This window comes from Macadamia integrifolia, chromosome 13, assembly GCF_013358625.1.
Source record: "Macadamia integrifolia cultivar HAES 741 chromosome 13, SCU_Mint_v3, whole genome shotgun sequence".
NCBI lineage: Eukaryota > Viridiplantae > Streptophyta > Magnoliopsida > Proteales > Proteaceae > Macadamia > Macadamia integrifolia.
In genome coordinates this window covers 19,210,636-19,223,381 of record NC_056569.1, presented here as the reverse complement: position 1 = coordinate 19,223,381, position 12,746 = coordinate 19,210,636, and positions in this window count along the sequence as shown.

The window sequence follows — 12,746 nt, the reverse complement described above, 5'->3', positions numbered from 1 at the left end:
AAAAAAAAGAAGGTGAGATTGTTAATGTAGTTCAGTACCTCCGTACAGTAGAAAGGTGGGGCACCTCAAATTGCAAAAATTGGCTCCATGATTTTATTTTTTTTTTAATGAAAAAAAAAGCAGCCACGTATCTCTTTCTCTCTCTAAAAAAATGAATCGTGGGAAGCGGGACAGGCAACGCCGATATGTTGGGCTGTCGGGTATGGACGTGTAGGTAGGAGAGAACTGGGGAGGGGTAGAGAGAGAGAGAGAGAGAGAGAGAGAGAGAGTAGACAAATTAACAGTAGGCCATCATCTTCTGTTGTGGGGTCTATAATTGTGCCCGATTAATCATATCATGATGTTTACATAAACTTGTGATTTCCTCCCCCGTCCTTCAACAATAACCCCCCCCCCCCAATCTTCTGTGTACTGTAATATTTTGTGTTTGTTATGCTCGTTCAAATTTCTATTATGGTTTTACATTTCCCCCTCATGAAAGAGGAACTTGTGTCTATTTGTAGTTGTTTTTATAACAATTTTACTGGGAAATCTTTTGGTTTCGACTATTCTCTAGCCTGGTAGATTTATGGTATGTCAAACAGCTTGGTCATATTCCACTCATTGGTTCTTGGTATTTTACATCCAAACCTTGTGTGTTTCATGTCTTTCTTTATCTGTTTTGTATTTCTTACTTTTATTTAATGAATTTTAAGTTACCAAATAAAAATCCCCACCCAAAATAATAATAATAATAAGAGAAAGGCCATATTTGTGTTTATATCTCTCCTCAAATACTTTCTTTTTAATATATATAGGCAATATTTTATTATCTTTCACATGCTGGAACAACTCAAGAACTCTTTTAACTTCCCTATCACTTGTCCAGCCTCATCTGTGCAATGATTATTGGTTTCTACAGGAGAAACATCTACTCGCTCTTCTTTGTCACTGACCCATCAAGAGGAAGTGCTCTGGAAACTAAAATCTAGAATTGATTGGGTTAATTTTGGAGACCACAACACTCACTTCTTCCACCCGTCCACTCTTAAGCGCAGAGCGAGGATCTCCATCAAAACCACCAATGTAAACGGACTCTCTCTTCAATGTATTCGTCTTAATAACCTGTCTAGGATGACAACCACTTTGCTCCTATCAGAGGTAGAATCACTCTCAACGACAACTCCAAACTTAATAGGCCAGTGACCGATGAGGAAATTTTATCCGCTATCTTCTCCATGTCATCTCATAGGTCTCCTGGACCAGATGGGTACCCAAGTCTTTTTTTTTTTATCACAAATCATAATCCATCATTGGTTCGGAGGTCATCACTTGTGTTAAAAATTTCTTCTTAGATAGAGTGTTCATCATACATATGAACCAAACCTACATTCTCTCTGATACCCAAGGTGGAACATCCCTCATCTATCTTAGAGTTTCGATCGATCCGTCTATGCATTTTCGTCAATAAGATTATCTCACGAATCATTGTCAACAGATTACAACCTCTTTTGAACATGATCATTTCTTTCAATTAGAATGGGTTCATCAAAGGGAGGCATATCCAGGACATTGTTCTCATTTGCAATGAGATTTTGAGCAAGATCAAATACACAAGAAGAGCCAAGAATGGTTATTTCTCCTTCAAAATTGACATGAACAAAGCCTACGATAGACTCAAACAACATTTTTTTAGGAGCACCCTCCTCAACTTTGGCTTCTATAACACTTGGGTCCAATGAGTTATGTTCTGTGTGGAGACTACCAAGATTGCTATCCTCCTCAATGGAGCCCCCTTTCATTTCTTTAAACCATCCCGCAACTTGAGACAAGGTGATCCACTTTCATCATACTAGTTCGTTCTTTGTGCTAAGGTGTTATCTACTACGCTGGCTATTGCTTTAGAGGAGAGAAAAATTGGTGGTGTTCAAACTAATTGGGGGCAACAAGATTATCACACATGGCATTTTCGTGGACGACCTAATTTTGTTTGGGAAAGCGTCTTTTCCTGAGGCTAGAGCCCTTAGCTCCATTCTCAAAACTTATTGTAATTTCTCGAGTCAAGTTATCAATCTCAGCAAGACAAGAACTCTATTCAGTCCCAATGTTGACTCCTCCATTAAGAGACAACTCTGGGAATTTTTTTAGATCACTCCTACCTTAGCTTTGGACAAGTACTTGGGAATTTCCTTCATCAGTGGAAAACTTCCAAAACCTCACTGTTCAGACCTGATTGACTACATCTCTAGGAAGCTCTAACACTGGAAAACCCAATTTCTCAACCCTACTGGCAAATTGTTCCTCATCCACTCGTCCCTTTCATCTATGTCACTCTATGTTATGTCTTGTTTCAAGATTCCAACTTCTGTACGCAAAGCTCTTGACTCCACCGGCAGTGAGTACTTCTTGTAAAGTGGTAACAAATCCTCTATGCCTACAGTCTCATGGAACATCATCTATCGACCAAAGAGATTTGGTGGTCTCTATCAGCAAGATTTTGAGTTCCACTCTGTCTCGGACATTATCACCTCCTATGCTTGCCTATCTTCTCTTATTTTCTAGGAGTCCCACTGATTGCCAATCTCTACATCCTATTAAGACTCCTGCCTCACCCCTAAACCAAAATTTTCTTTTCTCTTCTACATTATCTGTTGCTGTCCTGTGGCCTTTTTCATACTATTATGGCCAACCCTACTCCCATTAATGATCTAATTGAAAGCTCCAATGAGCATCAACCTGAACTAAATTTTCTTTTATTCTTCCCTTTCTTCTCTTTTCTCTCGATACTCCTTTTTTTTTTTTTTAGGTTATTTGACTATGTTCTTGGCGACCAACAGTACCCTCACGATACTATTCAAGTTACATTGTGGTATGAAAAAGACGCTTCAATCACTATATGATTATGTTCTAGGAAACCTCCATTGCCCTCAAGATTCTACTCCAGCTAAAGTTTGGTGTGAATAGGACGCCTCAATAATAAAGGCCCTCAGCTCATATGATTATGTACTTGATGATCAAAGTTGCCCTCAGGATGCTACTCTAGCTAAAGTTTGGCGTGAATAGAATGCCTCAATAATGAGTCTCTTAATTGCCTCCCACACTAAGGAGGCCCTATCCTTTGCATATTCTAATGAAAACCCTCCGCCAGGCACGATTTTCTTCCCTCTAAGACAAGCTATGGATTAGAGCGCTCAAATCCTCACTTTAAGGGGGTGTATCAGCAAGAGTTTGTGTCACACCCCGTTCACACTGAACCGGAGCGGTGACCGAGTTAACACCGGTTAACCCAAACCTGCCAGGATCATCAGATACTGTATTCCACCACAGCATACACACATTAACACAAGTTCATCAGATCAGCGGAAGACTAAGTTTTACCTATGAATAAGTCTCATATACTTGATACCCGAATTGTGATACAATAAATATATATACATTTGGGCCCGAAGGCGTGATATATACACAAAAAGAATAAAATTCAAATATCAAGTATATACAGGATATCATCAAAAACCATCAGAGTACACAGCTCGGCTCGGTTTCAAGGTTGGAGCTCAGCTCGGCATCAGGGGTTGTGCCCAGCTCGGCATCATGTAGAAGAGCTCAGCACGGCCTCCAGGGTGGAGCTCAGCTCGGCCTCAGAACTGCTGTCCCGCAGCACAGCTCTCACACGAGCAGTCTACGCCGTGCTCAAACTCCTCAGGGGTCCACCAGTCCTCTTTAGGAAACTCGACTGTGGGACCCACCCCCTGCTCCTCAGATATTTGACCTGCAAAATCATTTAAAAAGGGGGTGCACATGTGGAATGAGCTCACTAGCCCAGTAAGTAGAGAGGTGGATCACACACAACAGTCCACACATCACAACACATCATATGCACTACATGCCATGCTATTCATTTTAATTCACATCCACCTAAGCAACATTACTAAGTCTTTGGTTTAAGTGCTACTACAGCCACAGTGCGCCTATACTCCGGGTACGAGCCACGAACTCCCTCCCGCGATACGCCCATAGGGCTGTTGGAGAAGGCCCACCGTGAGTACTCGGAAAAGTAAAGACAATACCGTCCACCGGCTCTCAACAGAAATGTAAATAACTGAAATAAAGGTGCTGACTCCAGCAATTTAAAAGCAGTACGATTGGCCCTCTTGAATGTACCACCGGGGTTGCCGACTGTCCTACATGACTCACCGGGCGTAATGCCTAACCGCCACAGTGTCCGACAACCGCGACCCCTACTTCCCCCAAATGGTAACCCAACACCTTAACCCCTGTTGGGAAGGGTCGTAGCACGGGATGGTGAGAATCCTAATACCGCATGCTCCTATATGATAATAGTACGACTGCATAGTGCCTCCGTGTCCCATTCCACGGGCCACCAATGCATTCGTTTCCAAGCCGACTACGGCATCTAGTCTATCAATGCATTATGCACCATGATGTCCACATTCAACATATAAACATCTCATTCAATTGGCATTTGAAAAGTAAACATAGCATATATGCACATCAATGAGTGGAATGACTAATCTATATAGCATATTCATGATGACATGACTAGATTAGATATAATTAAATGAATGCCAAACAAATGCCTTGAAACAAGGCCAAATGTCCTCTCTCCACTTACTTGTAGCGTACAAGGATTCCCGATCGGTACGGGTGAGATCCGGAGCGAATCGGGTAGGATTTGGTGAACCTAACATAATTGAGAGGGGTTAGTACTTCACCATTTTAGAATCGAAATTAATGAAATCCGATGTCAAAATCGTGTTTAGAACGTCAAAAGAAGGTCACACGTCCGATTTGGGTTCGATCAGACCTAAGGATCATCTTCGGGGCCAAACAAGTGGGTAAGACAGGTGGGCTGTCTACCCACCGGTTATACCCACCGGTTATGACCGGCGGGTACCTACCTGCCGGTTATAGCCACCGGTTATACCCACCGGTTTGGCCAGGGACCCCTGCCTTCTCAGGTGGGTACTCTCAGGCGGGTAGGTACCCGCCGGTTGTACCCACCGGTTTTGGCGGGAATGACTCTGTTTCTTGCCCATTCTCTCCATCCTTTGGGGAATCAAATGGGGCTTTCCCCCACCCATTCTTCACCCCTTTGAGGTCCTATAGGATGGTTCTAACCTAGATCTAGGTTAGATTCAAGTGAGGGAAACCATCTTACCTTCTTTGCCCAAAAATGACTTCAAACCCTTCAAATCACTTCCAACTCACAATGCTCCTTCTATCTTGTCAATAACTCTTCAAATCCTTCAAGATCAACACATAAATCATCTATTAAACCTTAGATTCATCATTTCAAAGGGTATTTATAAGATCTCAAGAAATCATACTCGAATCGAGGGTTTAAAGCTCGGGTATGGTGAATGTTCATAAAACCCAACTTTTCTTACCTCCAACCGTAGATCTAGAGTTGAAGATTACTCCCCCGGCACCGGAATGGCAAGATCTAGCTTTGGCGCCACTGAAATCCTTCCTTTCTTCCTCTTCCTTTCTTCTTCCCTCTCTTTTCTCTCTCCTCTTTACTTTCTCACCAAACGTATGAGGGTAATAAATGGAAAGAAAAGAAATCATTAAGTCTTATATACTATTCCTAATTAAGTGAATAGTCTTGGATGGGTCACTCAGGTGGGTGGGTGTACCCACCTATTATACCCGCCTGAGAGCCAAAACTTGGGATTTTGACCGGGTTCGGACCCCACCCCGGGCATACGATGTAGCATACGTATATACCTTAAAATACGGATATAATACCTGTTTTATCCGTACATAGCCTTATGGTAGGTGCACGTACACGGTTTGGGCACTCCCGTCTCTTCTGACACTGGCTCGGACTTGTCGGGCCAGCCGGTGTTTAAGGTCACCCATACCATCATAGCCCATAAGGAGCCCGCTCTAATATCCTCTGGCTCGGTTCCTGCATGGTTAAACCGGTTCAATCGCGAAATCAGACCGGGTTTAAGAAGCAGGGTATTACAGTTTGAGTTCCACTCTGTCTCGGACATTATCACCTCCTATGCTAGCCTATCTTCTCTTATTTTGTAGGAGTCCCACTGATTGCCAATCTCTACATCATATTAAGACTCCTGCCTCACTAGAGTTCCATATGATATCAAACCCTATCCTCTCATAGAGTTTGTATTCTAATATAACTACTCCTATTAGATCTCCTTATCAGATAGAGTTTCCAATCATGTGGATTCCTATCTAGGCCATATATATAGACCACTAGGTTGTAATCTTCTCAAGTCAAGCAATACAATGTAGTTCCAATACTTAACAGTCTCAATGTGAAGCTCTTGGCAGCCATGAACTATACCCTGCTTGCCAAGAAGGGTTGGGAGCTCTTACAACCTCCCTCCTCCTTTTGGTGTCGTTTGATAAAGGACAAATACTTCTCCACCTCAACGTTTATGTAAGCTCCTTGTTCATCCAACTCCTCTTGGAGCTAGAAATCCATATGCTTGACACGCGATCTTTCTGAAAAAAAGGTATGTTCTTTCAAGTTGGTAATGGAAACTCTATCAATCCATAGATTGACTTTTGGATCCCGAATCAACCTCTCATGGATTGATCGTGGTGCCCTCTTATGACCCCCTTTCTGAAGTTCAACATTGATGGTGCTAGTAGAGGCAATCCAGGCTCACTAGACTTGGAGTGTGTAGGGACGCAAACACAAACTTCATTTGTGGATTCAAAAGTGGTATTGGAGAAAATTTTTCCCTGCTCATCGAAGCCTTGGCCATCTGTCATGCCTTATATACGGCAGTTAACCAAAACTTCAGACAATTTGTTATCAAGGGAGACAATCTGCAGATCATGAATCTCCTTAATGGAAGATCTACTTCTTGTCCTTATGAATTTACCCTATTATCTTTGATTGTTTTCAGTTGATTCCTTTGGTTAGTGATGTTATATTCTTGCACTGTCTCAGGGAGGCAAATTCTGTAGCCGACTCCTTTGCTACGAAGGCTGCTAGATCTCAGTGTTCTGTCTTACGTTTTAACTCCCCCCTGTTAGTTCTGGTTTGTTGTTGTTCTCTGACTATATTGGGACTTCTTTCTCTCGTTAATAAATTTTTTTTATTAAAAAAAAATATATGTATATATACCTACGTGTTTTTCGGGGCATTCTGGTCACTTCCATAATCACCCTACCTTCTTTAAAAACACCATTATACTACATGTTTGTACATAACCTTTTAAAAAAATACATCATTATGCTACACTATTTCTGTAGCTCGGTACTAGAATACTGTCACACTAATGAATTTCCTAAAAAAAAAAAAACACTACCAATCAATCATTACTCCCCCCCCCCATTTTGAATCCAATCTTCTAGATTCCATCGAAGAAATTGGGAACTTGAAACAAAATCTTTTTGGTGGGGTCTGATAATACTCGGACTTTATTACTGTAGAGCATTGCTCCCTAAACCCATTTTATTGATCGGTTGGTTTCGGTTTGGTCGTGCAGGGTCCGAATCGGTAAGGGTTGACATGGGTGCCCTATGGTGTATGACAGTAAGGGTGACATCAAATGCAGGGTGGTCGGACAATATTGAGCTGGTACCCGATGTGGTTCGCATGTCTAACCCATGCCCTTGCACATATCATAAGGCCATATACGAGTAGGGAAGGTATGTTATCATATTTGGTGATGAGAACTTGTTTCACGACAAGTGACAGGAGTGATATACGCGTCGATAACCCATTTCCTACCAAAATCTAGGAAGGTTGGTCATATTTTGGCCAACAGGTGGGTGCGACCCTCCAATGTGACCCACCTGTGAGGAAATATGGGCCCCAATGAGCCCAACTTGGGTGAGCACGCATGTTTTGGGTTCCCTGTCGTAGTAAAGTCATGTGTGTTCGATATTATAGGCTACTCGCCCGGTATCGCAATTTAATGCGATTTGGGCTAAAGAATGACAAAATCAAACGCACCTTAGTAAATATTTATAACCCAAGGTATAAATAGAATTTACTCCTCTCTCCCACTTGTTATTTGAGCAAGGGTTGGTGGAGAGGAGTAAAGAAGAGGGAGAAAAGAAGGAGGAGAAGGGAAGGAAGTGAGGGAAGGTGTTTCCCCCTTGTCGCCGAAGTTGTACCCTGCCATTTCGTCGTCGAAAAAGTGACCAGTACCTTGAGATCTACAATTTGAGGTAGGTAAGTGCCATAAACCCTTGGATTTGGTAAAATTAAGAGTTATGAGGGACTCTATGTGATTCTTTGTAGGTTTTTAAAGGTGGAGCAACTAAGATTTTGAAAGCATTTTGTGATATTTGGAGTTAGGGGAAGGATCTTAAGTTTTGGGGTTTCTTGAGCTAAAGGTATGGTTTGTTCCCAAAATCTTAATTTGAACCTAGATCCATGTTATGTTCAGGTGAATGAAGTCTAGAATGTGTGAAAAATGTGATGGAAACGACCACCTTGGGTTTTCAAAGGGTGGGATGAAGAAGAGAAGTCGGACAACATAACCTGTTGTACACTGGTGGGTAGCATTGGTGGGTAACCAAACCCACCAGTGTGACCCCCCAGTCTTACTTAGGCTCTGGAGCCTACCAACGGGTAGGACTAGCAGGTACCTAGACCCACCGATATAACCCACCAGTCTTGGCTGGGCTCTAGGGTCCTACCGACGGGTAAGACCGACTGGTACCTATACCCATCAATAGCACCCACCGATCTTGGGTGAGCCCCGGGGTCCTATCGGCAGTTAGGATCGACAAGTACCCAGACTCGTCGGTAGCACCCGTCAGTGTGGGAATGAGTGTTGTCTTCCTGGGTAGCTTGCACAGGTCGGTCCTCCTACCCACCTGTATGACCCACCTGTGGTCTAATGAGCTATGTTCGAGCTTGAATTCATCAACAACCTCAGTTGCATTGTTAAACGTGTCGTGACCATGTCGTTCATTATTTTATGGTCCCAAAATGAATGTATTCTAAGCTTCCTTTCTGTGTTAGGTTTCGAGACTCATCTTCGCACGCCATATCTTACTCGTACCATGTGTGCATATTTTTGTACGTGAATAGGTAAGTGGGGAGAGGGTGTTGATTTTATTTTGGAGTGTTTATGCCATCATCTTCATTTCATACATTATCTTGCCATTTATGAATGTCATTTTCATGCACATGTTTGTCTACTGCTGGATGCATTTAGAAATGGTGATGTTATATCTTTAAATTCCAAACACTTGTTACTTGCTTTGAATTACGAGCATGGATTATTCAATTGTTGGATGATGATGATTAGTTGGACATGTGATGAATTGCTAGATTAGATGTCATAGTCAGCTTAGAAACGAATGCATTGGTATACCGTGGAATAGGACACAAAAGTACTATATAGCCGTACTATCTCATATAGGAGCATGTGGCTTAGGATGGACATTTTTCTCGTGCTACGATCCTTGCCAACAGGGGTTTAGGTGTTGGGTTATCACTGGGGGGAAGCGTCGGTCGTAAACCGCAGTGGTGGTTAGAAGTACGCCTGGCTGATCATTAGGACAGTTGAAAACCTTAGTGATATATTCAGAGAACCGAGCGTATTGTATTTATTTTCTGTTGTGGTTCAGCTGTGATTTACTTTTCCAAGTACTCACAGTCGTCTCTCTCCGACAACTCTATGTGTATATTGCGGGATGCAGAACGCGTCTTGTAGCCGGGGCATACACACATTATGGTTGTGAGTAGCACGTAACCTATGACTTAGTAATGTTGCTTAGGTGGATAGACCTAAAATGAATTTCATGCATGTAAGATCATTTGAAATGCGATTGCTTATATACGTATTTTTTTTTCCATTTACTGAGTTAGTGAGCTTACCCCTTGTATACACACATTTTTAGATGATTTTGCAGGTTTTTCGATAAGAGAACAAAATTTGGGGCCCACTGACGAAATTCCAGTGGGCGATTGGTGGTCCCTAGAGGGATTTGGGCACTACACTAGGTGCCCGTGTGAGGGCTATGTTGCGGGGCAATAGTAGCTAATTCCAAACACAATACTCCTTTTGATTCTTTTGATGTATTTCCCCTTTTTATGCTCTAGATATTTAAGTTGTTATTTCTTATGTAAATATCATGCCTACAAGCCCGTATGTAAATATACTATGTATAACAATTTGGGTATCAAGAGTAAATGGAGAATTTACAGGTATATATATATATATGTCAAGCCTTCCACTGAATTAATTAATTATATTTTCAAATTATTGTGGCATGATGTGTTATGGTTACTGTATCAGATGATCCTAGTGGTTTTGGATTACCCGAAAGTAACCCGATCACCGGTCCGATTCTATGTGAACGGGGCATGACAATTACACTTGAATTGACAACCCCCTCTCTCGGTTACTCTTGGCTGGAATGATGCTCGGAAAAAAAAAAGTTGGCTTCTCACACTATCGACGGATGAGCAGCCTCCTCACCAACCTTTTCTCATTTGCTTCATTGAGCCATAGAATAAAAGATCTCTCCCTATTTCCAAAATTCTTTTCCAAATTTTGTTGGCCAATTTAGACACTGGGGGAGCACACAAGCAAGGGTGGGCGCATGTAAAAATTTTGACAGATTCACACTAGGCCAATGATTGGCTAAAACATGGCTAGAATCTTTTGCTTTATGATATTTCTATGAGAATGAAAAACTTATGATTTTTAAATACTACTAAGAAAGATAGACATGTCATATCTATTACCTATAAATGTGCAAAAGACCACTAGTCTCTCTCAAGATCAATGTTCCTAATTTTCATTTTAATTAAAATAGTTTTTAAAAATTCTTACTAACATTGGCTACTATTTTAAGCTAAAGAACTTGGGATAAAATGTGTACTTATCCAATAATACCTTACAGTAGGAAAAGGAAATGCACACTATGAATTGAATTTCCATGTTTCTTGACTTTGGAATCAACATTTTTTTCTTTCTACTGCAATGATTAGCCTCTAATTTCCTTATCCTCACGCTTCTTCCACCTTTTTGTTTTCACATTATTCTTATTATATATTATTTTATTATTGTTATTATCATATTATATATTCCCTTATTATTTCCTCACTACTCACTATTATTATTCATAGAATCACTCATTAAAATAGTGAAACTGCATTTTCATGTTATCAGGAAAAAAAAAAAAAAACCCTTCCTAATTAGATAAGGAATACCTCTTTATCCTTTCGGCAGACAACCAACTTCCACCTCTAACACGTGGCACCATTAATCAAGCCTTTCATTCTATTGGGTGGCTATGTGTGGTCCTTGTCAGCGGGGATTCGCGCTACATTAAAAGCCTGCCCACTTGTATGTATTATATTGTCCGCTAGTTATGTGGGAAAAAACATACCCCTTAAAAACACCAACAACCACAAAAAATAAATAAATAAAGGAACACGTGAACAGGGGTAAAGAAATAAGGGAAATTTTAAGATTACTCAAGATTAGGTTTGACCTTTTAGTTTCCAAATTATTCACTCAATCTTTATGTTAATCAAGTTACTTAAATTAAATTTAAGTATTACAAAATTACCCAAAAGAGTGCCCTTTTCTCACTCACTTACATATTTTGATAAATTTGTCCGTAACTGCCATTGGCTTGCTTCTTATGCATTCTTTCAGAAGCTAGGCCCCGCAATCTCATCTCTATCATTAGTGTCTCCACCTTTGTCTTCATCCCATGTCTTTCCCAACTAGCATGTCGTATTCCTGCCTTAAATCTTTTCATCCTCTTATCCAAGATCGGCCCCCTCTATTCCTATTCCTCAAGATTTTCCTCCAACGAGGCACGCTACTTTGTTATATTGAAATTCCAACTTCTTCGTAGAGGAATTTTGGCTAGTTTTGAATATTTCTTATCTCAATTTTTTAATCCCATTACATTGTTCGACACATCAGATTGGAAATCCATCATATGCTTCAACAATTCCAAGAGTTGTCTCCTCTCCAATCAGAGCATGGTTTCACGAATCGTGATGCTCTCTTGAGAAGCTTGCAGCTCCACCTGTATGTCACGGGTGGCTTCAATGAACAAAGGGGGTGTCGGTTTTCCATTTAAAAAATATTAAAATATTTATCAAACATTATCATTTACATATGTAATCAATGAAGCGGGATACAAAAGAAATTAGGTCAATTGCATCATTTCTCCACCCCCTGTGGTGCCCCGCTGCCCAATCAACAATGTCACAAGCAAGATCATGATTCGAAATGGGGAATGACGGTTATCAAAGCCCACAAACTCATCAAGCAAGTAACTCTTATTAGACTAGCCGATGGCACACTCTTCAATGAAGGGCACATTTTGTTGGGCCAATGGGAGGAATTAGGGTCTGAATGAGGACTTCTTTGGAGAGGAGGAAGAAGCCCAAGCGAGAGGGGTCTAGTTGGGAAAGAGAAGAGGAATATGAGACGTTGGTGACCATTACTATGAATTAGCTGATGTGGTGAAGCTGAATATCTCGAAGAAGATCATGGTTAGGGATCAGCCATGATTTCCAAGTTCTGTTTTTTGTTGTAGGCAGTGAAAAGTGGGAAAGAGAGACAAAGAAGAGAGGTAGATGCTCTGCTATTTTTTGTCCATGACCTATGAATAGTGAACCCCATGAAGGCAACAACCCATGCGAGTGTGGTTGAGGTGGTGTAACAGAGCACGGTGGTTTTCCATTCTTTTTCTTCATGAGGATGTTTGGAAAAAAGGTATGATAGAGGTGAGGTAGAAGAGAGGGCTAAAAGTATCAAAGAAAAAAACGTGTA